The 25,405-nt window shown below is 44.4% G+C and overlaps 1 protein-coding gene and 1 non-coding gene across 15 annotated transcripts in view; both read right to left on the bottom strand.

The window, feature by feature from the left end:
* Positions 1–25,405, bottom strand: part of Foxn3 (forkhead box N3) — a 373,081-nt gene that overhangs the window by 61,296 nt on the left and 286,380 nt on the right. The gene's annotated exons all lie outside the window — the stretch shown is intronic.
* Positions 21,254–21,326, bottom strand: Trnag-acc (transfer RNA glycine (anticodon ACC)). The gene has a single exon. It is a non-coding gene; the product is annotated as a tRNA-Gly (tRNA).

Raw genomic sequence — 25,405 nt, 5'->3', positions numbered from 1 at the left:
TTTTAGGGGTGACTAAAAGTTCAGACATACACTATAGTGACCCTCAGTGAACAATAACCCTGTGTCATCTTGATTACAGGCGTGACTGATGGAAGCCTCTGTCTTCACACTGGGACAAGTTACTCTCCTGTGGCCTTGAGGAAATCAGAAGGCTACAGAAGGAGCCACGTGGCAGGGACAACAGAAGCCTTTAGCAACCGAGAACAGCTCTCAGCTGACAAGTCACCAAGAAAGCAGGAACCTCGGTCCATGTAACTGCAAGAAACTGACTTCTTAAACAACCACATGAACTTGAAAGAGAACCCAAGCTCAGAGAGTCACTGGATCCAGCTGAGACTGGTTTATAAAAACCAGGCAAAGTCCTGAGTGGAAGCTCCTCCTGGCTCTCCAACCCACAGAAACTGAGATATTGAAAGTGTGTTGATTAAAGCTACTGTTTTTGGTAATTTGTCATGCAACGTACAAGAGGAATATGGTGACCACATCCCTTGATGATCTGATGACAAAAGGAAGCTCTCATTAGCCAAGCCCAGTGAGACCGCTGAATGTGATTTTAGGGACGTATCAGTCCCTACAGAATTCACTGATGAATCCCCAAGACGTTGTTGTTGCTGAACACTGGGTTATCAACCTTTCTTTATGATTGCTGGTCTACTAGCCCATTTTTACAGACTTAAAATGTGAATTCAAATAATTTCTGTCTCATTCTTAATCTGTAGAGAGCCCCACTGAAATACTATGTTATCCTCAACTTGTTTAGAGTGATTAAAATAATATTTATAACAAGCGAGGCACCGGTGACTCACATTTGCAATCCTAACTACTTGGGAGACTGAAATGGGGAGGATTGTGGTTCAAGGCCAGCCTGGGCAAAAAGTTTCAGAGACTCCCCCTCTCCATCTCAATGGAAAAAAGCTGGGGATGTGATAAGTGTCTGTCACCCCAGCTATGGCAGAAAGCATAAATAGAAGGATCACGGTCCAGGCAAAAAGTGAGTCCCTGCCTTAAAAATAACCAGCGCAAAAAGGGCTAGAGATGTGGTTCAAGCGGTAGAGCACCTGCGTAGCAAGTGCAAAGCCCAGAGTTCAAACCCCAGTACCTCTCACTACCACACCCAAAAGAGAACGGCTTTGAAGAGAAGGCAATTTCTTATTTTATTAGGGGGACATCTTCAATATAGCCTCCTCTAGCTTAACTACAGGAATAAAAACAATTGTAGGAACCTGGGACTATTTTAAAAGGATGTGTTTAGGAAGACGGACTCGGTTCGTTTCTCCACAAAACGGAGTTTGTTCAGAATTAATCGAACACCTGGAGGAAACCTACTTCCCAAACCAAATGTCCTCCGAGGTGATGTATTAGAAAGAAAACAAACAAAAAGATTTGGGCTGGCATCCTTATTCTCCTACTTCCTGTCTGTGTACCTGGAGGAAGGAACTTTATTTCTCTGAACCTGGGTTTTCCTGATCAGAAAATGAGATATTTCCAGGACTGGGGGAAATGGGAGAGCCATACACATGGCCAGGTCTTATACTAAGCAACCAAAAACGAGTTCCATAGCCCTCGTGAAAAGGATTCATTTATCTGTCCAAAAAAGGGGACGGGGATAGGACAGCTCTTAGGAAGGACAGCCACTGTTCTGAACATGAGTCCAAGGAAAAAGACGGACTGAAACAGGCCCATGGTAATACCTGTCACAGGAATGCCAAGCCACACCAGAGACAAATTAGACTTCGACAGGAATTTGTGAGACAAAGAAGCAGAGAAATAAACAAGAGTCTTTATGAATGCTTGGGATTCCGAGCCCAGGATTCAAGTAGCTCAGCAGACAAAACACCCTTCTATCCTGGAGGCTGTGTGATCATATATGGGAGAAAAGAAAAACTGTGAAACGATAGTTGGGATCCATCCACCCAAGTGTACATGCAGCGATGTCCTCATTACACAAGTCAGATGGGCTGTGGGCACAAATGACCTTCTGTCTGGGCAGGAGCCAAATGCCACTGACCCCTTGCCAGCAGAAAATATACCTCCAGATATATCTATCAGATATATATGCAGGCATGCATCTTCCCTGGCCATGTGGGTGGAGGGTGGTGTGTGGGCAGCAGGAGGCAAAGGGCTGTCCCACTGTTGCACACTCACTGAGGCCACTGAGAGAGGAAAGGAGGGAGGAAAAGGACCCAAGATGTTAGAATGTCACCTGAAACTGACTAGCACCACCAGTGCAGTGATCTGGCCATGGGTCCCAAGTCTAACCAATGTAGGAGTGCCCGGAGGCACCACAGACTCAGGCCACTAGATGCTATGGTGGGACAGAAAGGACAGAGCCACTGACCCAGGACCTCAGGAAAGGGGAGCATGTGATACCATGAATTCACAATCAAAGCTAAAGTGTCCTGGAAACCAAGGAGCAAAGTGTGTTCCCACATGTTATCATGTGGCTTGGTAATATGATGACAGTCCTCAGTCTGAGTACCTAGGGAGACGGGAAATCTTCCTCAGACAGTGGTGCCCCTTTCTTTGTTGTATCCCAGGCATCCAAACACAGTGCAAGTGCAGAGCACCCAGAAAATGTCTACTGAATGGATGCCCCCTTCTTCCATCATTTCTTTCCCTGGTTTCATCACCTCCCCATCCTTTTCCTCTATCTTCTACTTTATTCCCCCTGTGAAGAAGGCCAGGTTGGCTGGGGCTGAATTCAAGCCCCAGCACCTACTAGCTGTGTGACCTTGGGCAAGTCACTTCCCCTCTGTGAGGGTCAATTTACACCAATGTAGTTAAAGATTTCATCTGCCATCAAATAGATATAAAGGGCTTTGAATCGTGCCTAACTCTGAGTAGATACCATTTCAGGGCTCGCTATTGTCACAAACCACTTGCTTTCGATTTGTTATCTTAACTGTTTCTCATCTGTTTCCCTCACGAGGTTCCACAAGGGCAGACATTTTTCTGTTTTGTTCACTGAAATCCCAAGCATCAGAACTGTACCAGGCATGAAAGGACCAATAAATATTTATTCAATGAATAGATTAGACAAACTCAGTGCTTAGTGGTTAGATTCTCATCTCTCTCTAGGTTAAACTGCACAACCAAACTTATAGTGTTCTGCCCCGTCTCTCAATGTAGATGAAAAGTCTCAATGTTTTGTTGAAAATAATAGCTTCAATTTATAAAGGACTTTCACATCTCTTTTTTCATTTGAGCATCACAAAAACCCTGTAATAAATCCCTGAGGTGGCCTCTGGACTCACACAGCCCAGCAGCTAGGACAAGGTCTCAGGGCTTGAGGCTGACACTAATGACACTAATGTACTACCCCATCTTACCCATGAAGGCCATTTATTACTTGAGAAGGAGCGAGCCTGCCTTTTTGTTTGTTTGTTTGCATTGATTTACCTGGGGTGATTTTGTTGTTTTTGTTCTATAGAACAAAAAAAGATGAGTTGTTCTATTTTCTTTGTATCAAACTTCTATTTTAACAGTCCATGTTCATGGTAGAAAAGCTTGGGGAAAAAAAAAAAAGAACAAGACGTGTATAAAGAAAAAAAAAATCAAAATTTCCTACAACCTCATTTGGTGTTAGAACTTGCTTTATAGGAAGTCTGGACAGTCCCCAAGGTAAAACGGTTTGACTTAAGATTTTTCACCATTAGGATGACAGGAAAGTGATAAGCATTCAGAAGAAACTGTACGTTGAATTCTGACTTTGGATCTTTTCCTGGGTTAGTACTATGCAGCCCAATCTTCTTCCATGAGGTTGAGCAGTGTTTCCTCTTAGCAAGCCCTTGGGCCCAAGGGGAAAATACTGACATTCTACAGTGTACAGCACACCACGTTGCTAAGCTGGGATGTTCAGTAGATAAGGTGCATTAAATGCATTTTCAACTCATGATATTTTCAACACGGTGAGTTTTTTGGGATATAACCCCAGTGTTAAGTTGAAGAAGACGTGTGTTTGTGGCAATTACAGTTCTGCCCAAAGAGACATTAGCTGGCTTGCTGGCCACACAGAATTCTGGGAGTCGAGAGCAGTTGAGGCCTGAAGAGAGGAGAGAACTGGCAGGAGCCAACAAACCAAGACACTGAAATGGGACAGAGGGAAATTGGATGTGATCTCTGTTACAACTGAGGGAAATCAGCGTGAGAAGGCATCTTCCACAGTTCTACTTGCTCGGAGTTTGGTTGAAGTAGAACATGGGCACCTATGGCTCTTCAGTTAGTACAAGCAAAGGAGTCAGGAACCCTTCAAGAGCATCTGAAGAGAGAAGGAGGAGAAGCAAAGGCATGGCTGCCTTATCCCATTTGGTTCTGCATTCTGGTTGGGACCTGTGTCCTCAGGGCTGCCACTGAGCTGGAGCACAGGCAGCCGTGCTTCGGCCCTTCCACGGATGGGCAGGGGCAGATGGGGACAAAGGGCTAAGTGACTTCTGTGTTAACTCAAGTCCACTGCTGGGGAAGGAGGGGGGTGGTTGGGCAAGGCAATACATTGTGACTACTGAGTTGGCATGTGCCACAGCTGGGAGGGGTCCAAGATGGGAGCAAGTGCCACCACCAGCACTGCAGAGACAGGAAAGCTCAGTCTTGCAGGAGAGCATGAACCTGAGCCTTGACGCCACCTGCTCTTAGGGTGTAATGCTTCCTAACTGTATCTGAGCCAAGACTGGAAAAAGTCACAGGTGTGACTTCACGGCACCCATCAAACTCTGCCTTATCCCACTTTTCGGTAGCTATGATTCCAGGTTTCTGACTAGCTACCAACATGGGCAGAAACCAGAAGATTCCTCTTAAAGCTCAATTCTGGAGGTCACTTCTTTCAAACTATGTAGGGTGATCTATGTGTCTCAAACTCCCTTCTGTTCTTTGCTTTTTTTGTGGGGGGAGGGGATGTGGGCAGAACTGGGATTTGAACTCCAGACCTCACACTTACAAGGCAGGTGCTCTATCACTTGAACATCACTGCCAGCCCCCTTCTGTTCTTTCTAAGGTGAACTGTTCACATATACATACCTCATCCTGCATATGTATTGCTGATAAACTATAGATTCTGTGTGCTTTCATCAATACAATTATTGCCTTGGTTATTCCAGGAGAATAGCCAAGGCAATACATATCTTCTCTCTCTTTTTCAACTGATGTAAACCAGGGCAAGAAAAAACAGGACCCGTCATTATATAACTGGGAAGGATTGTATAACAAAGGTCCTGAAACAACTTTAACTGTATCTGTGCCAACGAGAGCTAAAAGAGCACATCTCTGCAGAGGGAACAGGAGCTGCCGAGAGTTGGGCAAAGCCTTTTTTTCCAGTATTGGTTTAACTAATCCCACTCACCATCCACAAAAGTCTTCTGCCCTTCAAACCTTGATTTTCCACAAGGTTTAAATGGAGCAACCCCATTTCAGGGAGGTAACAGTTTGTTAAAGTGACAGTGCACTAGCAATTGCAGGACGTAATACAAGGAAAGAAAACAAGAGTGTCAGTTTCTCTGAGAAGCTAGTCTCTAGCACTCAGCATGGCAGTGATGATTCTGTAATGCTGCTGAAGCCACCTCTGCCATTTCAAAATGGCAGGACCACTGATGACAGGAAACACTTATATTGAGAATTATTTGAAAACCACACAGCATTTCTTTGTTGGAGGAACCCAAGAAACAATATTAATAACAACAACAACAAAATAACCTCCTCTCTTTCTTTTCTGTGTGTGCTGCCAAGCAAAGTGATTCCTCCTCGTGTCTTCTTTATGTCTTACTGATAGAAATTGCATTTGAGGGCAGCCAACACAAAGGATGCTTGTGCGAGCAATGTGCCTGGTAGATGACATTTTTTGCAACCTGGGGGAGAGAGAATGATTTAAAACTACTGAGATGCGCATATGCACTGCTGCTGCCATAATGAACCTGCCGGCCTTTCCCCTTTCACATTTGTGATTTAAAGCCAGTCTGGAAAGCTGAAATCTAATGGAAACATTAGTTGCTCTATTTCACCCTCCAAAAGGGTTGGAAAATCAGAACAGGGCTAGAGTGATAACTTGGTGGTTCGTGAGGTCACAGAATGGCTGCTACTGTTACGAATGCTGCACTTCTGAATCTCCTATACACTGGGGGAAGGCTTTTTGTTGTTGTTCAGGGGCACATAGTCAAACTAAACATTCCCGGCATTTTCTTAAGCCACATAAACGTAGCCATTCTTTCAACTCTCCTTCCTGAGGGTCACCATGTTCCACTTTTTTGCCTCTTCTTTTTCATAATCTCCTCACCCACCCCTACTCAATCCCAGTTAAACACAGAATGGCCTGCTGGTTTGAATTAAAAATTTGTGACACAAAGAAAATGTTCCCAAGTTAGACCACAGAATTTGGAGTCGTCAGAAGTCTCAGATCTGGATGTGAGATTTAAGATCTGAGTTCAAGTCCTGATTGCCCTGGTAGAAGGATCTTGCACCATCATGATGCCCAGCAGGGCAGTTTATCATCTCTCAAGAGGAGGCGTTGAAATAAACGAACTCCAGTCCTTTGGTCTAGAACCTGTGATTCCAGTCTAACTCCCCATTTTCCAGTGGAGACCATGTCACAGTTGACTGTGCCAGGAGATCCCCAGAGGGATCAGAAAGAGGCCGGGCCTTCTCATTCCATCCTTCCTCGCCAGAGCACTCTTTCTGTCCTCAGCCCACACATCAGAAAACCAAGGCACCTCTCTGTTGATAACACTCTTCTCTCTCCCCAAAAGACCCCCTGACACACCTGGACCTTGTCAAACACTAAGGCCAGTCTAGAGAATCAGATTCCTGTACTACATGGCCTGGTACAAACTATGTGCATTAGTTCCTAGAGCTAAAAAAAGTACCACAAACTGTGTGGCTTAAACAACAGAAATTGTCTCATAGTTCTGGAGGCTAAAAGTCCAAAGTTAAGGGGTATTGGTAGGACCATGCTGCCTCTGGAACCTGTAGGGGAGAATCCCTCCTTGCCTCTTCCAGTGGTCGTCATCAACCCTTGGCATTCCTTGCTTGCAAATGAATTACCCTAACCTCTGTCTGTACTGTCACATGGCCTTCAGGCCCACCTGTATCACCTCATCTTAACTTGATTACATCTGCAAAGACCCTATTTCCAAATAAAGTCACCTTGACAGGTACTGCGGGTGGGTAAAGACCACAACATATTTTTGGGTGGACCCGGTTCAACCCATAACACGGGGCAATCACATTTTGGAAGACTAAAAACTCAAGTGCACGAGGGAGTGACCACTGCCTGCTGCCTACTTAGTAAAGGAAGAGCTTGAGGGACACTGTGGTTTGAGGGAGAAGGGCTGGCCAGGTGTGAGCTGGTGCACATCTGCCCCTAGCTAAATCATACATGCTCCTGTGCTGGGACCACCCTGATACCTGCTTTCTATCTTAGCCCGCCTACTCCTCCAAATCCTTATTGCTGGCAGTACCACACCGACCCGAGCTGGTAAAATCCTACTCCATTAGTTCCAGCTTAGATTTCACCCCCTTCTTGCAGCCTCCCCATCTCCCAAGCAGAAATGAACTCGCCTGTCTCTGATTGTTGATAGCATTTTATCTACTCTAGGCCTTGACCTATGGTCATTTGTACCCTCTCTCTGCCGGCCACTCCCCAAGATCATGGGCTACTTCTTACTCAATTCCCGGGGCCCACAGCAGGGGCTTGTAAATCTTTGCTAAAGTAAACTGACTGGAAGATAAGACTAGAAAGAAATATGTGCTGTGTTGAAAACTTCACCATGGAGCAGGACCTTTAAAACCAGGGGGTGTTAGAAGCTTGGGCCTATCGATTCTAGGTTCCCTCACTGAGTCCCTGGCTCATATTTCTTTGAAATCATAAGAAGGCCCAGAAGATAAGCTGACCATTTAAAGTACAGAACGGGGCGGGGAGAGTGTGCTGTGTAAGGGCTTATGTTAACATCAGCAGGCACCAGCGGCCCTCAGAAGTCATTGTGACCTTGAAGGTTTCCGAGAGAAGACAACATTTGAATACCTATTTGTTTGTTTTTTGGTGGTATTGGGGATTGAACTTGGGGCCTGAGGAGTGATAGGTAAGCACTCTACCACTTGAGGCATGACCCCAGCCCTTTTGCTTTGGTTTGGTTTCAGATATCGTCTCATGCTAACTTTGCCTGGGCTGGCCTAGAACCTTGGTCTTCCTGTTTCCACCTCCTGAGTGCACCACCACATCCAGCCCCTAGCTGGTCTTTGGAACTGCAGAGTATTTCAGTTGGTGGCAGTCATAGAGATTGGGGGGCAGCCAGTATGATGCTTCTTCCTAAGGATGTCCCCATACTTACCTCCAGGACCTGTAACTATGTTAGGTTGCATAAGATGGAGGAACTAAGGCTGCACACAGAATTAAGTTACTCTATCATGGATTATCTGATGGGCCCAAAGGAATCAAAATGGGGTATCAAGAGTGATTTTGTATGAGAAGACCAGATCTGCTGTTGCTGGCTTTGAAGACGGAGGAAGGGACGTGAACTAGGGAAGGTAGGTGGCCCCTGGAAGTTGTAAAAAGCAAGAAAGCAGGTTATCCCCAGGAGCCACCAGAAAGGACAGAGGCTTGCCAATCTCCTGATTTAGCCCATGAGACATATCTCAGACTTCTGACATGCAAAACTGAAGGGTAATAGTTTGTATTATTTTAGCATTGTGGTAATATTGTTATAGCAGTAATGAATTAATACAGAAGCCATCTGCTCTTCCACCTCACGGGGAAACTGAAGCTCAGGTGAGTTAAGAAGTCTTTTGCTTGAGGTCACACAGTCAAGAAGCAGGAGAGCTGGAGCTCATGGCCAGCTCGATAGCTCCATGGTGTACAAGCTTTGCTCTACAGTGTGTTCCTGTTTTGGGTGCAGTCCTATCTCAAACATAGTCAAAGCAAAAAGGACTGGAGCATGGCCCGAGTGGTAGAGTGCCTGCCTTGGTATTGGGCCCTGAGTTCAAACCCCAGTACTCCCCCCGACCCCGACGCCAAAAAGAAAGAAAGAAACACCCAAAAGTTGCTGAATTACATGGGGAACTCAGTAGTATTTCTGGTGTCTTTTTAGTCAGTGTATTTCTGGTTGCCTGACACCCTGCCAGTCCCATCTTCTCTAAAGAGCTACTTTTCAGCACCAGTTACCTTGAAAGCAACAATCTCCCGTCCTCAGCTCTGCTCTGCACTCATCTCAAGTGCCCCTCCTTCCATGCTCAGAGCACCAGAACTGAACCTAACTGGAAGTCATTCCCAGGGGTCAGCCTCAGCTGCGGATGCTGGACCCTCCACTTGAGGCCTTATGGCTTTGTGAACCTGTCTCCCTATCCCAGCCCTATCTCTTGATTGGATCATTTTGATGTGCCTCTAATCTCATTTGCACACATATCCCAGGACATCTGGGAACCAATCTGATAATCTTCAAATTATTTTGTTTTCCAAGTAGGTTTCAGCTGCTAATGTTATCGGAGGACTTATCTCCTCTCCAGCAGCTTCTAACATCTTGCCAAACTCCTTATTACTCTGGGCTTCAGCTGCCTGGGGGCCACCTGGTCATGGCCAAGAGCCAGAGTGGCTTTAGGCCTTACCTGGACAGTCCCTTTAGTTCCCCGAACTACAGGCTATTTTGTTTTTGTCTAATGGCATTCATATATCCTAAGTACCTTATTGGGTGGCTCAATAAATGGTTGTGGGTTCAGCGAATAAACCAAGATACTATCTCTCACAATACAGGGGTGCTTGGGGCTAAAGCCTGATAATAATAATGGTAGCAATGCATTCACTCCACTACATCAATAGGGTGAGTGAAGTGTATCAATTTCTAAATGGCTTTGGAGGATTATAAGCTAAAATTCTTGGTATTGAAAGAATTCTAGCTTATCACCCTTACCATCCCAGAAATGACAAATAGACAACGTAATTGCAGACTGCTGATAATTAACACACACCCAGGTACAGCAAACATGAAAGTGTAAAATGAACGATTATATACTAAAAAAGGCCTGGGAATGATCTACTCTGGGCGGGGGTGGGGGGGGTGGGGGGGGTGGTTGGCAGAAATCTATGAATGAGACGGTGTTAACATGTAATTCACTCATTCTCCTTTCTCCTCCCTTAAGAGCTCTTTGAGAGAGGAGAAAATGTTTCCTGTCAACCCACTGGAACCATGGAGCTGAATTGGTATCTGCAAGCAGGCAATTTTCCTAGTTGTAAATAACCAGCAGTTTTGTGAGAATCAATTAGGAGTTTCCCATCTCTTCTTTGGGAGTCTTATTTCAGTTCATCCATCTTCCTTTGTTAATTTCCTAAGTTGGGTTTAAGGGATCCAGAGAGAAAGATCTATATTCTGTCCCTCAGATTTCCTGGGGGACAAATGGCAGTAGTTTTTATATCTTCCCCTCTTTTAGAATTCAAGTACAGTACTTTCAAGTCACTCTGTCTTTTCAAGGCCAGAAAACTGGGTGGGATTTATGTACTCTGTCTAGCAACAGGGGCACAAGGCCCAAAAAGAAAATGATAGAGTCACCGGGCAAATGAAATCAAAATAGATGCCAATCTGCCTGTATTGCAGACAATCTGCGGGCCAAATTGCACAACTGCCTTCTGAATCAATTATTTAGTCTTAACTCACACCTGTACTGTCATTCATTTTATTTATGATGATAATGACAGTGCTAATAATAACAATGATACCAACACTAAGGAACCTCCAATTATTGAAAATCTACTATGGGCTAGCTATCTTAAATACAAGTTCCTTATAAATTCTGGAGCCAAGAGGATTTGAACCTAGGTTTATGCCTAAGAGGGCTACCTAACCCCAAGGCAATCTTGTCCCATTAGGCTACATTCTCCCTTACACTCCTCCAGCGAAAGCTGGTCAAGCCCCCACTCTGTGTGGGACAGACATTTCCCTGCGTTAAGTATCAAAAGACTAAGTGTGAAGCTTGCTGGGAACCAGACATGGCCCCACCTCACCATGGGGAAGGAGAACTAAATCTAGGCAACCAATGCAGCTGCCGGGGAGGCTAGGGACCAGAGTCCTGATTTCTTGAAAGACACTGGCTTGTTCTTGTAAACATCGATCAGATCATTATCCTCAAATGGGAAAACAGAACTGATCAGCACTTGGAACGTTATCTCTTTGGAAAATGAGGTACAGTGAGAAGGAGAGAAATTCAATGGAAATAGAAAGCAAAGAGCACGGAAAGGAAATAAAGAAATACAACTGGCCTTCAAAGTCACTCAACTAAGGAAATAAAATCATAACAGGATTAGTGAAGACACTTGTCCAAAGACACTTGTGCCCAAGAGTGTTGGTTACACACCATGGAATGTGCACTTACAGGGCTGCTTTAATATTAGTGGTACATAAAGACAGCAAAACACCCTGGAGCCAATAAAGAGATGAGTAAACTATATGCACTAGACAGAGCAATCTTCATGATCAAAAAACGGTTCAAACAGTTCAAACAATAAATGTTGTCCACGCGTATCTGGTAAACGTGCACACACACACATAGAGCTGTGTAAAGTCACCGGCTATCAAATGACCTATAAGAAACTTGTTATGATGATTACCTTGGGGGAAGGGAACTAGGGCGCTGACTTTCTTTGGCAGGAGAATGATTTACTTTTCACTGTATGTATTTTTGTACTTGATGATTTTTTATTTTACAACACACTGAAAGAAAGAGAGAAGTGATCTGAATGGGTGCAGAGTAGGCATAATGTGTCTGGGGATCCCATGGTGTCAGGGGTGGGGCCAGCCTGTGACCCAGGACCTCTGACTCCCAGCTCAGAGCTCTTTCTGCTTTGGCAGCAGCCATTCAGACAGTTTGATTTTCCTCCTTCTATGCCTCACTCAGTAACTTCTTTGCCCTGATTCCCTTGGCTGTGTGATTTGGTTTGTTATCAGTAACTCTGAGAAGCCTCAATTTTCCAATTAGCACCATCATCCATATAGCTGACACTGCTGTCCTGAGTGACAAGTGGAAGATGACAGGGGCTAGGCTAGAAAGAACTACATCTTTGTCACATATGCTCTCCAAAGAGAAACAATGACATGATGGCCTGATGGCTCAAAGTTCAACCCAAATGTTCAGATGGATTTTAGGGTTCTGTAGAGGAAGTTCAGGAAGCTTAAGCTGAAGAATGTGTACAAATTCTACTTAGTCTGTGGATTTGTTCCAGCAAAATTTCCACTTCAGGCCACCTTCCACCCAGCCTCTTTCCTGTGAACAGTCCACTGCACTCCGTATACTTGAGGCAGCCACTGTGAGCTGCAAGCCATGCAACTCAGACAACTATGGTTGGAGGAGATGGGACAGACCTGAGTTGTGCATTTTGGGGTCTGCCACAGCAAGGGACCAAGCTTTCTGCTTCCAGGCTGTATGATGTCAGGTGATGTATTTAACTTCCCACCTTAGTTTGCTCATTGGCAAAGTGGAGCCATCAGTGCCCAAGGAAAGAAGCAGAGCATCAGTTGCCTCTTTGGAAACAGAAACCAGCGTTATCCCTACACTGGTTCCTTCTGGCCAGCTAAGTAACAGGCACGTGACTACTACAAGTTTCTTGGGATTCTTTTCAGACTCATATGCTTACGTCCTCAGAGTCTATGCTCTGGGACACAGCACTGAGAACCATGGAGAAGAGGGAGAAGTTGTCACTGAAGATAGAATGAGAAGTTGGAATCTCCCCCACACAAGAATATATAAACAGAGCCCTGTCTGGGGTGTCTATTTCATTCACCACGAATCTACTCCTCATTGAGGGATCACTTCTTCCCCCCCATGGGGAATACCCCTGGCTGCCATATTTATACGCCATGACACTACCTTCCTGAACAAGGTGACTGATCTGGGGTATTCACACAACTCTAGTTACTCCAATCGGAATTTCTGCTGCTCCTGGGAATTGAGTTGGGTGTATTAGACAGCCAGTTCACTTGGGCTACTTTCTTTTAAAAACATTTAGCTTGAAAGCAACAGAATGACCACAGATCACCCTGTGGATGGTGTCAGAGAAACCAAAAAGGATATAGAGAAAGAGGCAGAAAGGTACTAGTGCTGCCTAATCCCAAAGCTCTAATATGAATCCTAACCCCAGGCAGGCTTCCTCTTTCCAGCTCCATCCCTGGCTTTGGATCTTAAGACACCTTAGCACTACTGCCTTCAACACGTCTCTGCCTTCATCCATGTATTTTTATAAAGTGAGGTGCTTTCTGTTACCTGCAACCAAAAAGAGCCTCAGGGACTCCCATCTCATCTGTGTGGGTCCCACTCAGCATTTTAGAGCAGCCTGCAGAGGGCACTTTACATTTTGAGACAAAGAATGATAAAAATGCCAAATCTGTGGCATTACCTTTATTTTGCCTGATTGCATTACTCAAACAGAAAGAGCTGTGAATAATAATAATGATGAAGATACCATTAAAGTAAAATATTTGACACTCACAAGATTAAAAGCTGAATACAGTAATCTTCCCATAATCATCATGGAACATGCAGCACTTAATCAACAATTACACTGGGAAAATGCCTGAGACTTGATACTTAAGCTCCAGGAAGAAGCAAAGGGTAAAGGCAGGAAATCAATGCCAGGGGAGGAGAAAGTGTATCCAATCTAAATACTGCATGGATTATGATAAGAGACTTCTACATTTTCATCCCAATGCTATGCCTAAAAATAATAAAAACAAGCCAATGACACACACCCCGAACCAAAACACTCTAGCAAAAGAGTTATTTTTAAAAACCACTTTGAGTATTCACATAATGGTGACAAGGTCCGTTAATCAGGATGCTTTTTAAAAAATTATTAACAGATTTGTTGAGGTATAATTTACACTTCCTTTATGCCGGAGTTTCTTCATCCCCAATGGGAGACAGAAAGTAGAGCAGTCCAAGTTCTTACCCAACTTGGTGAGGTAAGAAAGAGGCTGCAATTAGGCCAAAAACAGAAGGGCTGAAACAAACCATCCGAGCTAGGAGGGTGGGGGCTGTCATCCCTGAAGGGTCTCCATACTGTTATGAACATTTAACTTAATGTCCAGATGCCAGGGGAAAACATCTCATGATCAGGAGGCCGTAACTCAGCAGCCTTAGGAAACCAGCAGTCCCTTAGGTCTGTGATCTGTTTTGGTTGTCATGTTTATAACGTAAGTTTTATTCTTTAATGTTCTTACAAAGCTAATACTTTATTCAGGATACACCAACATGAGCAACCAAAAACCCACATTGTATTATAAATGGTCCCTTTTAAGGAGGGTTGGAAGGAGAGCAGTACTTCTTTTTTTAACCTAGATATAGCTTTGAAAGCCCATGACCTCCATGCCTCAGTCTTGTTGTGTTAGATGGCTACACCACCAGTCAACGAGGCCATGTAACAACACTGTGGACACCTAATAATGCCACTGTTTTATTTCCTGAGAGGGTTTATTTTCCTTTTTCTCAACATAAATACAGCAAATCTGACATCACGGGGCACAATTGAAGTGGCAAATGATCAATGTCAACCACAGTAACAGTGCTTCAAAAAATTACCTCAACAATCCTGTTTTTGCCATTTTCCATGACCTATGGAGGTGAGCGGGCACTAGCACCTCTTAGGGAAGACTCTAAACATGGCCATGTGTGTGACATCTGCCAACAGAAGCACATGAACCCTCTGTCCGGATGCATCGGTTCCCATTAGGGTTCTGTTCCATCTCGCAGGAAAATGAAAAGAATAACCACTAGATTCAGCCTTGGCTACAGAAGAAAATCTCTCTGCATTGATGTTAATAGGGTTGTTCAGAGAAAAGCATTACAGTGGACAAACAAGCAAAACCCCAAACTCAACTCAAAGTCAGTGAGTCAAGACATGCACTTAATTGTAAAATTAGCTGCCTAGAAATCCTTCTGTACAGAACTAAGGCAAAATCATTCTGAGACACCAAATGAAACAAAGTCAATCTTCTGTAAGGACAAGATATTTTCTTAGACATAAATACATTATATTGGCAATGGTCTTTCTTGCCTTTATATTTGACCTTCTAAGACAAATGCAACCCCAGGCAAGTTCCCAAAATAATCCAGGAGCCTTCAAATATTCCTTCTGTCCAACTCATACCTACAAATGTCATCTACAAGCACTTCTATTGTACGTTCAGTAAGCAAAGAGACACAGGAATCTGCCTGTGGCCAAGTCAGCCCAGCGTTCACCTACCAAAGTCACAAAAACCTTGCAAAGTGTGAAAAGTATGAAAAGCCAAAGCTAGGAGACTTTCTTCCAGACTGTCATTTGATTTCCTACAGGCTTTGAGCATGTGCTAAGTTTAAATACATCACAAAAAGAAATCTGCCCTTCAGGATAAGATGTGTATAATAAGTTTACTTCAAAGGAGACTATAAAGAAAATCCACTTACCCTGTCTTAGAGCTAGGAGAATAAAGATTCTCATACTTAACTTTCTTCTTAAGGTTACAGAGCAGAGAAACAGAGGAAAAGTGAAGACCAGGGCATGTGACAATCCAGTTATCCTCGACACACCACACGAATGAGTCAGAACAGTTTCCAAGCAAGGCTAAGGCATGGAGGATGGAACGTTAGGGCCAGGGGCTGCCACACACCAAGCTCGGTGCTGCATGTGGTAGCCACCGCAATGAAGAAAGTCTCTGCCTTTGACAAAGACACATGTCATGTGGGTGGAAGACCTAGGGAACACACAGTGCATACTGGTGCTGATGAACCAATTTTACAGAGGAGCAAACTGAACTTGAAGTTAGTTGCAACTGACGGTGGGGTGTGTTTGTGTATGTGTGTGGGGGGTGGTTATGCAGGACTAAAGGCACAGGAAAACTGTGTGATGTATCTACTCCCATCTTTCCAAGGGCATGCAAGACACAAGTGGCGTTATTTAGCGTTCTTTCCCCTTTCCTTCCTTGTAATACTGCCCTGACCTGTCCACCAAGCTGGCTGTTCTCACCCTTTAACATGAAATAGCAAAGAAGGTCTTCTGAGCACAAAATACTCTAGAGCAAGAAATGTTTTCTTTGTTTGAAAATTTCTATAGATTTCTCATTTCAAAATTTCTTGGTCTTTTTGGAGGGGAATAAAGAAAGAACCGAGAGCTTGGTTTCTTCAGCTTCTTTTTAAAAATTGAATTATTTCTTGTAGTACACTTTTTTTTTTCTTCATTTGTAGCTCATCAGCCTCAGGGTTATAAACCATTTGTGAAACAAAATAAAGAAGACACCTGCTGCATCCACCAGGACCATCATTTGGAAAAGTGGCTCAGTGAGAAGGCAGGAACTGTCAGGGACAGAGACAGAATATTTCAAAATTCATGTTTCTCTTCCTTCTCCAAAAAGTGGAGATTTTTCTGTGCATACTCTGTAAGTGGCCTGGAAAACACCCAAGCAAACACCTGAGGTCACGCAGCAGGAGAGATGCCCCATGTGACACATTTCAAGCAGTGAGCAGACCTGTACCTTTCTTCCTACACCTGTGTCACCTGCTAGGAGCCCACTGGGGACTCTCCCTGAGTGCACAAGACAGGGCTTATGGTCCATCAGGTTCATAATGTGCGAAACTTCATCGAATAAGTCCTGTGGTGGGGAAAGGGTGGTGATGATTACACAGTAGCTACTGCTGAGGTTTTTTTTGGCAGTACTGGGATTTGAACTCAGGGCTTTGCATTTACCTGGCAGGTGATCTATAGCTGGAGTCACACCCCCAGCCCAGCTGCTAAACAAACTTTTACAGATGAGCAAACTGAAGTTTGAAGTAAGTTGCAAAGCTAGTTTGAAGCAGCAGCAGGACTGGATGACAAGCCTGTTTTTTGTTTTTTGTTTTTTCCTATGCAGCAAAGGAATGCTAAAACAATAATAAAGACAAAGGAAAATTCCAGCATGGGGGACATACCTAATCCTAAGGTAGGGCAGGGGTAACAGCATGGTGTGTCGGGTTGTGAACTGTAACTCTTAACAAAACTATTATCCCCAAAGTCACTGTCTCTGTCAACCCCAAATGTCAGTGGCCTTTCTTCTAGCATCATCCTCTCCGTGGAGAGCTAAGGCTGAGAACTACTACTTATATCTTGAGTCATACTTTTAAGTTAGATCTACTTCTTCCAGGCCTGGGGGTGTGGACTACAGCAGGTCAAAGACTTGTTAGCCTGGGCCTGAGGGTCTGCAGTGTGAGACAATGGGCTTCACACGCCCAGTGTTCTGAGAGCTACAATTGAGGATGCAGAGAATGTGTGACAGTCCCCACATCCTTTCTCATGACATGGCTGAAAAGGGTCAGGGTCTGGCATCACTGAGAAAACCAGATGAAGTAATAACACCTCTCCCAATCTATTCCTCCCAACTGTGGGGAGAAGAGAAGGGGAGTCTTCATTTCCTCCCTCTCTTCCTTCCTCTTATCAAACACTCATCCACTGAATAGACTGTCCATCCATCCTTACATTCCCATTTATCCATCTTCCTTCCTTCTTTCTTTCCTTCCTTCCTTCCCTCCCTGTCTTCCATGATTTCTCAAGAGTCTCTTGTACAAAATCACTGATACAAATAAGTAAGTTCTGTAAATTGCAAAGTGCTGCACAAAGCTCAAGTTTGATGACAGTAATGAAAGATGAAGGTTATCCTGCTTTCTACCTCTCTTCCCCATCCCTTGCTAAAAGCCAGTCAAACGTTATTCCATAACCAAGGCTGAAGACTAAGAAAACTTTGACCCAGACACCAAGGTGCTAGTGGAGCTTCTAGAACCCAGGAGAGGTGAGAGGCCAGGGAGGAATTAGTGGATGTCAAACTTGATCTCACTTCTAGGCTCAAATAAACACACAATTCGGGAAGACTACAGGCCAAAATTATGTTAAGGGAATAGGAAAAGGTAGATAGTGGGAGGTCACTATTTTCTAAGAGTTAGCTGTCAACAATCAAGTCTCACCATTCTACCACCACAGTCCTAGTTAAGCTATCATCATTGTCACCTAGATTGTGACAATAGCTTTGTAACTGGATTGCACTCTTGTTCCTGTGCTCCCTGCCCACCTGCTACTCTGTTTTCCACTTGCTGTTCTTCCAGTAAGCCATGTTTGCTCTGACCTTCACATTTACCTTCTGCCCACAAAGTTCTTCTTCTTATTGGTAGAACAAACGACATGTCATCATTCTGGTGAAATATCAATTTTTCAGAAAAGCCTTCCCTGGCCACTTTACATAAAATAGCCCCACCTTAACTCCCCTCCCTGCAACCAGTCTACCTTTCCCTTGCTTGATTCTTCTTTTGGGCACTCAGCCAGATCTAAGATACTACATGTTTATTTTTCTACTTGTTCATCCTGTCTCCCCACTACTTAAAAATGCCATCAGAGCAAAGACCTCATTACTTATTTGCTGCTATTTCTTCAGGGCTGACACAGTGACCAATATAAAATATGCACTCTATAAACTGGTAAATAGACAGTCTCCATTTTTAGTTCCACACTACACACTTTTCCATCTTGGCATTATTCAGCTTTGCAGCAACAGAAGCAAGTGATTTGTGGTAATGTCCAGCAGAACAACTTTGTGACTTCTCTATGAATACTTTTCCCTTCCCCCATATGGTTGGTTTTAGTCACATCAGACTTTGAGCTGACATAGGCCTGAGACCTGAAAACGCCAGAGCTGTTGTGTTTACAGCTAAGATGCCAAAGGGGATAGAGCCAAAGTATAAGGATTCTTCTGGAAGTAAAGATAAATACGTGTGTAAGAAAGGTATAGGGAAACTGCTTTCACCTGTTGGGAACACTCTCAGGTATGAAATCTATGCCACCCACAGGAATACAATGAAAACTTCCTGAACTACAGAAATGATTTTGAAGTAAAATGAAAAGGCGAAAACTTCAATTAAATAAATCTCAAGAGCAAATGATCCAAGAAACTGGTGAATTTTTTTTAAAAAGCCATTTGAATGGTTTAAACAGCTTATTCAAGTGGAATACTTTAAAATGCCAGGAATTCAACCTCTTAATTCAAGAGCTCTGGAATTCAAGTGCTTCAAATTGAGAAAATAATACACAAGTAAATGGTTGTAATTTCTTCTTTGTACATCTGGCATTATATCCTCCATGTACACAACTCTGTGCATGGTTACCTTCCCCAAAGACCTCACACCTCTCTCAGGGGAAAATGGGAGCCTACTCAAACACCAACCTTCTTGAATACAAAACATCATTCCTTAGTTGAAATTATAAAGAAAGCTCTTGCCTTAAAATTACAAACAAGGGATAAAATAAACAGTGTAGAGTCTCTTGTGAATCTGGATTTCATAAGACACGCTATACTCTGTAAAGCTTGCCACAGGGGGACAGGAACGTTCTAGAAATTCCTGTGGAATCACACAGTGTATTTATAGACCACCTGTGGCAGTAAAGGCCTGCCTTACTGTCTTACCTGTCGCTTCTCCACCCTTGTTCCTCAAACCCTTTCCCTTTTCATGTAACAGAGTCGTCACAGGCCAGTCCTCGCAGACACACAGAGCTCCATTCCGCTGTGACTCTGTGCAGTGGCTGTCAGGTAAGGAGAATTTATTTACCAACATGGCAGCCTTTCATGTTGGGATGAACTCAACATAGACACTCTGGTATACAGTGTACCTTCCAGAATGAATCTATCAAACAGATAATTGTATTCTAGGAATGAAAAGATCATTTCCAAATTTTTCATGTAGACACAGCCATCCTGCAAGTGTGGTAATTACTACACCGTTCATTTGGAAAGCGTTCAGTGAGCACCTATTACAGGCTGGGGATGCTGGCTGGAGAGGAGAGGTTCAGTCCCTGATCATCCAGGAGAAAGAGACACAAATCCAATGATGAGACAAGGCTATAATAGACACAGCGGTGTGCAAGAATTTGAATAAAAACCTATGGCTGCCAAGGAGGGACAGACAAATTTAGAAGGCAGCAAACCACAGCCTGTGGGCCAAATCTTCCTGGTTTTTGCATGGTCTGGAAGCTAACAATTGTCTGAACATTTTTTAATTATTGAAGAAAGAGCAAGAGAAAAATATCTCGGAACACATGAATATTATATGAAATCCAAGTGTCAATGTCCATAAATAATGCTTTTGTGGACACAGTCATGCCTTTGAGTGTACATATTACCCAGGCACGGTGGGGAATGTACGTGGCCTGCAAAGCCTACGAGATTTTCTGTCTGCCCCTGTCCAGGTGGGTCACCCTCTGGACTAATTCAATTGAATCTGACTGAGGTCTTTGGTTCTGTTTGTTTATTTATTTGTTTTTGGTGGTACTGGGGTTTCAACTCAGGGTCTCATGCTTGCTAGGCAGGTGCTCTACCAATTGAGCCAGCCCTTTAGAAAATGCTCAACACTAATCTACTGTGTGATAGTTAGCAATGGAACAATTTTTAAAGAACCCATAAAAATTTCTGTCAGTTTTAAGGAAAGATGAGTCTCCTAGGCCAACGCTCCTATTCAGAAATCAAGTGATTCCTCTAGAGCCAGACGTCTCTGTCCCATCCCATTGCCTGCAAAGAAGCCTCTTGACTAAGAAATGTCTGGAGAGAAAAAAAGATTAGGATTTGAAAGTGCTCACTTTGTATTTAATGTTTTTTTCCAACAAAAACGCCCCTGCTCATGAACACTGATACCTAAGAGTCACGATTTCCTCCCTCTATGGCCTCCAACCTTCTTCTTCCATGTCTTCTGCTTCCCAAGTACCTACAACAGTTATAAGATAAGACACCTGCAAAGCACTGGTCCTGGGATACATCCGTGCTACTTGACCCGAGTCATAAAACTGTCCCTTCTGCCTGTGGTCCTTTCCCCAGTTCTTTGACCCAAGAAGCTGTGTACTTCTAGTGTTTGGGCCACTAAGATTTCCACAGCCAAGGAAAACATAAGAGACTCTAAAAGCACCTGAATATTTAAAATAAATGCCCAGTTGTGTATCTACAAATATAACACTGCATTAACCAGTCAAGGGCAGGTCAGTTCAACTCTTACATGTGTAAGTGTACCGATACTCTGTGGGATGTGGACATACTTCACTTAGCTTACTATGAGATAGGGTCAGGCTTCCAAATAGTGCTCATAGCTGATCAGTACTCAGGAAGACCTGAAACTGATATACTAGCTAAAATTTCAGTCAGTAAAATTTGGTTAAAATGGTAAAGGCAAATTCTTTGCAGAACTCTATCTTCAACAGCAATACATTTCTTGGGTGTCTATGATGTGAGATTCACATAATTAACTATCTGTATTTATTTATTGGTGGTACTGAGGATTGAACTCAGGGGCTCATGCTTGGTAGGCAATTGCTCTACCACTTGAGCCATACCCCCAATCCTTTGGCTTTTAGTTTGTTTTTGAGATAAGGTCAGGCTAACTTTGCTTGGGCTGGCCTTGAATTCATCCTCTTGGCTCTACCTCCCAAGTAGCGTGGATTATAGCTCTGCCCTGCCATGCCTACCCCACATTTAAATGATTCTCATCACAACCCTACAAAGTAATGATTCTTATGCCCATTTAGTGGGTAAGGAAATGAGGTGACTCGGCCAGCAAACTAGGAAACTACAGGCCAAACCCAGACCACAGAGGACTACCTTCATTGTTCAAGATTCTCAAAGTGGGCCAAATCCTATTCCTAAAGTGCAAATGGTACATTTTGCCTGAGCCTCAATTTTATATGAACATTTGGGGACAAAGGGTTAAAAGTAAGTAAAAATATTGTTATATTAAAGAAACACAGATAGAACATTTGTATAGGGTCTACATGGGGGCAGGGAAAACAAAGTAATATCCCAAAGGGGGGTGGTTTAGGACTGTGGAACCAACAGATTTATCTGGGGAGTGTGGTGACTGTGTAGAGATAGGGGTGAAGGTCAGACAGGGGTCGTGGAAGGGCTCATCAAGGGCACTGAGAGTCTGCAACTTTGTCTCCAAGCTGGTCTTGGAGGACTGAGAGGTTTGGCCAGAGATGACCATGACTATGTTTTGAAACATAGTCACATATTGGGTGTCTTCTGTTAGTGACAAGTCTCCTTGGTGCTCCAGCCTAAAGGAATTCACTCCCTCTGGCCAAATGTTTAAGAGATGACCCTGAGAATGAAATAAGACCTTGATGAGCACTGACAACAAGGACGACAAGGAGAGGACCATTCCTAGCTAACCCATGGTGGGTGCTGCAGACTCACACAAGCAGTGCTCTCTCCTGCCTGGCTCAGTCCTCCAAGACCAGGTCTTTTACTGTATCCTTTGCAGCCTCCTCCTTTTCCTCTCTAAGCCTCTCTACCTCTCACCAGCAGTGATTGTGGTGTGGAGCCCCTAATTTCCTTCTTAAATGCTCCAGGGCTTCCTAACTCTGGTGTTGCTGCAGCTGTGTTCCTGAGCAAATCCTCACCTTCATCTGTACACCACATCTGTCCCAATGGCAGCTGCAAGGACCTAAGGCCAAGGCTGTCACTGACCAGTATCAGTGTTGAGTAACTGCTGTTTTTTAATCACTGGCCAAGAGCATGGGCCCTGGAGCCAGTGTCTTGAGTGGAAACCCCAGCTATGTCACATCCTAACCATGTGGCATGGGCCAATTACATGCCATTAGGAAATTTGTGCTCCACAGGGTCATAACAGCACCTCCTCCTAGAATTCCAGGGTATGAGTGAGTTAAAGCAAGTAGAGTGTTTAGAACCGGCCTGCACATGGCAAGCAGTTTTACGTTTGGGCTACGTCACCATTGTCTGTCACCGCCAAACCCACCATTCTATGCTATACTTTCTGTGCTGCTGTCTGAATTGGCAAACTGGGTAAGGGGATTTTTCCAAACAGAACTTGTCAAGTGTGCTCCCTACCCAGGAACTCGAATCTAGATGCCTAAGTGAAGTGGGAGTGGGGGAACACGGGCAGGTGGTGAGAGGTGGGCACCTGGGCAGCCTGATGTCTGGGTCTGGCCAGCTGATGCCCAGAGATAAGGTGGGGCAGTGTTGCCATGCCTCCTGGTTAAGCCAGAGCTCCAGATGTTTATGGGAAATTTCCTGATTTTTAAGCATGGGTAACAAAGAAATTCAAATTTTAAAACTCACTCTGTCTAAACAACAAACCTCACTTTTCTATCAGGTACCAGGTGGGTGGGATTGCTTACAAATTCTGCTTTTGAACACACAGTTCCTCAACAAGTCCTTCCCAGGTGGCTTGAGAAGATGTCCTTGGTCTTTCTCACCTTCCTTTGAAGACCCAGAGTCCCCAAGGCCACTTTCCCTGACCACACCCTGACTGCTGCAGCCCATCCAGTGCCCTCTACAAACCCACTCCCCCCACTAACGATGCTCTTAGAGGTACTTAGCGAGGAGCTCAGTGGAGCTAAGTGCTCACACAACACTTGGTATCGATTTAGAGATGTTCTGATTTCCCTCTTGGGTTTCCCGCACTGGCTTGTCTCCAGCAATACAGCTTCTCAGAGGCTAAGTTCCCAGAGGCCAGGGCCAGGGGCTCTTCTGAGAAGCTGTCCCTGGAACACAGGCTGCGTGCAACTTGGCCTCAGTGCCCCTTTCTGTAAGGCAGGCACAGAGAGCTAAGGGCACAGTGTATGGTGAAGGATGGCTCAGGAGAAATTCACATATTAACACTTCGTTCATCACTAGCCACAAGCCCACGTTTCCACTCCCTGTTTTTAGTTTTACAAAGGCAGGGTTTCCACAGGGCTCAAGTCTTCAATGGTGCAGACTCAAGTCAAACACAGGTGCCCCAGGTTTACAACAGGCCCAAGGACACCTTATTGTGTAGGGGGGAGCTGTATTCACTCACTCTTTCATTCAACAAGCACTGGCTCACTCCACGTCAGACACAGTACCAGACCTTGGGAATGGCGAAAAAAAAAAAAAATCAAGTCTAAAATGTCCTATGACAAAAGTCTATTTCCTTCAATCACAAGATGCCGGTTGGGGTCTGAAGAAAGGGTCACATCCAACACTCCCTTCTTGGTGAGGCCCAAGAGCTGGCCATCAACAGCACAGGTCTATCTGGCCATTCCAGAGTGGCATACAGACCAAGCCCGATGTCCCTGCTCCTGGTCCAGGGCCTTGGAAAATTCGAAACAGTATTCTGACTAAGTCTGGCACCAGGGCTGAGAGGTCAGCCACCTGCAACCTTTAAGATACCCTTCATCACTGTCCTAAAAGGTCTTTCGGGGAATCGAAGACAGGAGTGCCACTCTGCAGAGTGAGCCTTCTTCCACCTTCTAGAACAGTCTTCAATGGTTCACATGCCTGTGTGTGTATGTGTTTGTGTGTGGGGTAATGTTCCAAGATACCTAAGGAACAAGATAACTCCCTAGAGTCCCCCAGGTTCATGAGTTGAGGGCAGGGAGGGGACAGGTTTGACCACTCATCCAATGCACATCTGATAAACCCTTAATCAAAGCCTGCCCTTCACCTAGGGAAGTGTGGCCTGCCCTTCACCCAGGTGGAGCTAGTTGTGGGAGACAGCCTGCCATTCCTGATGTCATCCCCACACTGTCCTGCCTTTTCAAGGATCCCTGCTGTTGTTTTCAAGGAGGAAACGGAGCAGTCTTTCATGGAAAGACTGGTGTAAAAAGAGCTCTCACACAATGTGCTTCTATCTCCTGCAAATGAAAATCAATCCATCAGAGAGATTGCATCACCACCGATCAAAGGGGAGAGCTGGACCTGAACAGACACGGTTGACAGGCAGCCAGACTCCGAGGGCAGGGGCAGGCATCACAGATGCCTTCGAGGACCTCCCGGTCTTGCCGTTCTCTGCGAGGCCAGGACAAACAGGCTGTGTGTAGATCTATTTTGGTCACACAGCTGCAAACATATGATTTATGAAGATGTTTGGCGCCTGGCTCCCAGGAGATGTGTGCATCAAGCTTCTGCTGTACTAGTCTGTTAGGAGCAGGATGTCTGACTGTTTGCTCATCCTTCCTCATTGCCATCAAACATGGCAGAGTCCCAGGCACTGATCCATTATGACACTCCCTAAGTTACCCATTTTCTTTTTTGACATACCCTAACATGTGAGGGCTTAAGAATGTGTATTACTGTGTTTAGTGCTCACTGGCCTCAGTGTTCTCTATCAGTCCACTTCAAGGCTGCTTCTTCTTAGTGGAACTCTGTTTTATTGATTTCTATTTTTGACTTGCTCAGCACTGATTCATTCATTATTCAGGGAAAATCTGGCTATGAGACCATGGTTTGACATCCTGCCAACAGGAGCCTGGGCAGGTGGGACCTTTATAGTCTACACAAGAATCAGAACCTAAAGAACGTTTGGGACTTCCCTTTCACCAGTTATTCATTTCAACCCTGGTCATTCTGAAAAAACAAAACAAAACAAAAAACAACAGATTATTTTCTGTGTGAATGGCAGGTTGGTTCAGTGGGAAAAAAAACGGGCTCAGTGACTC

This window comes from Castor canadensis, chromosome 3, assembly GCF_047511655.1.
Source record: "Castor canadensis chromosome 3, mCasCan1.hap1v2, whole genome shotgun sequence".
NCBI lineage: Eukaryota > Metazoa > Chordata > Mammalia > Rodentia > Castoridae > Castor > Castor canadensis.
This window is presented reverse-complemented; position numbering and strand designations above follow the sequence as displayed.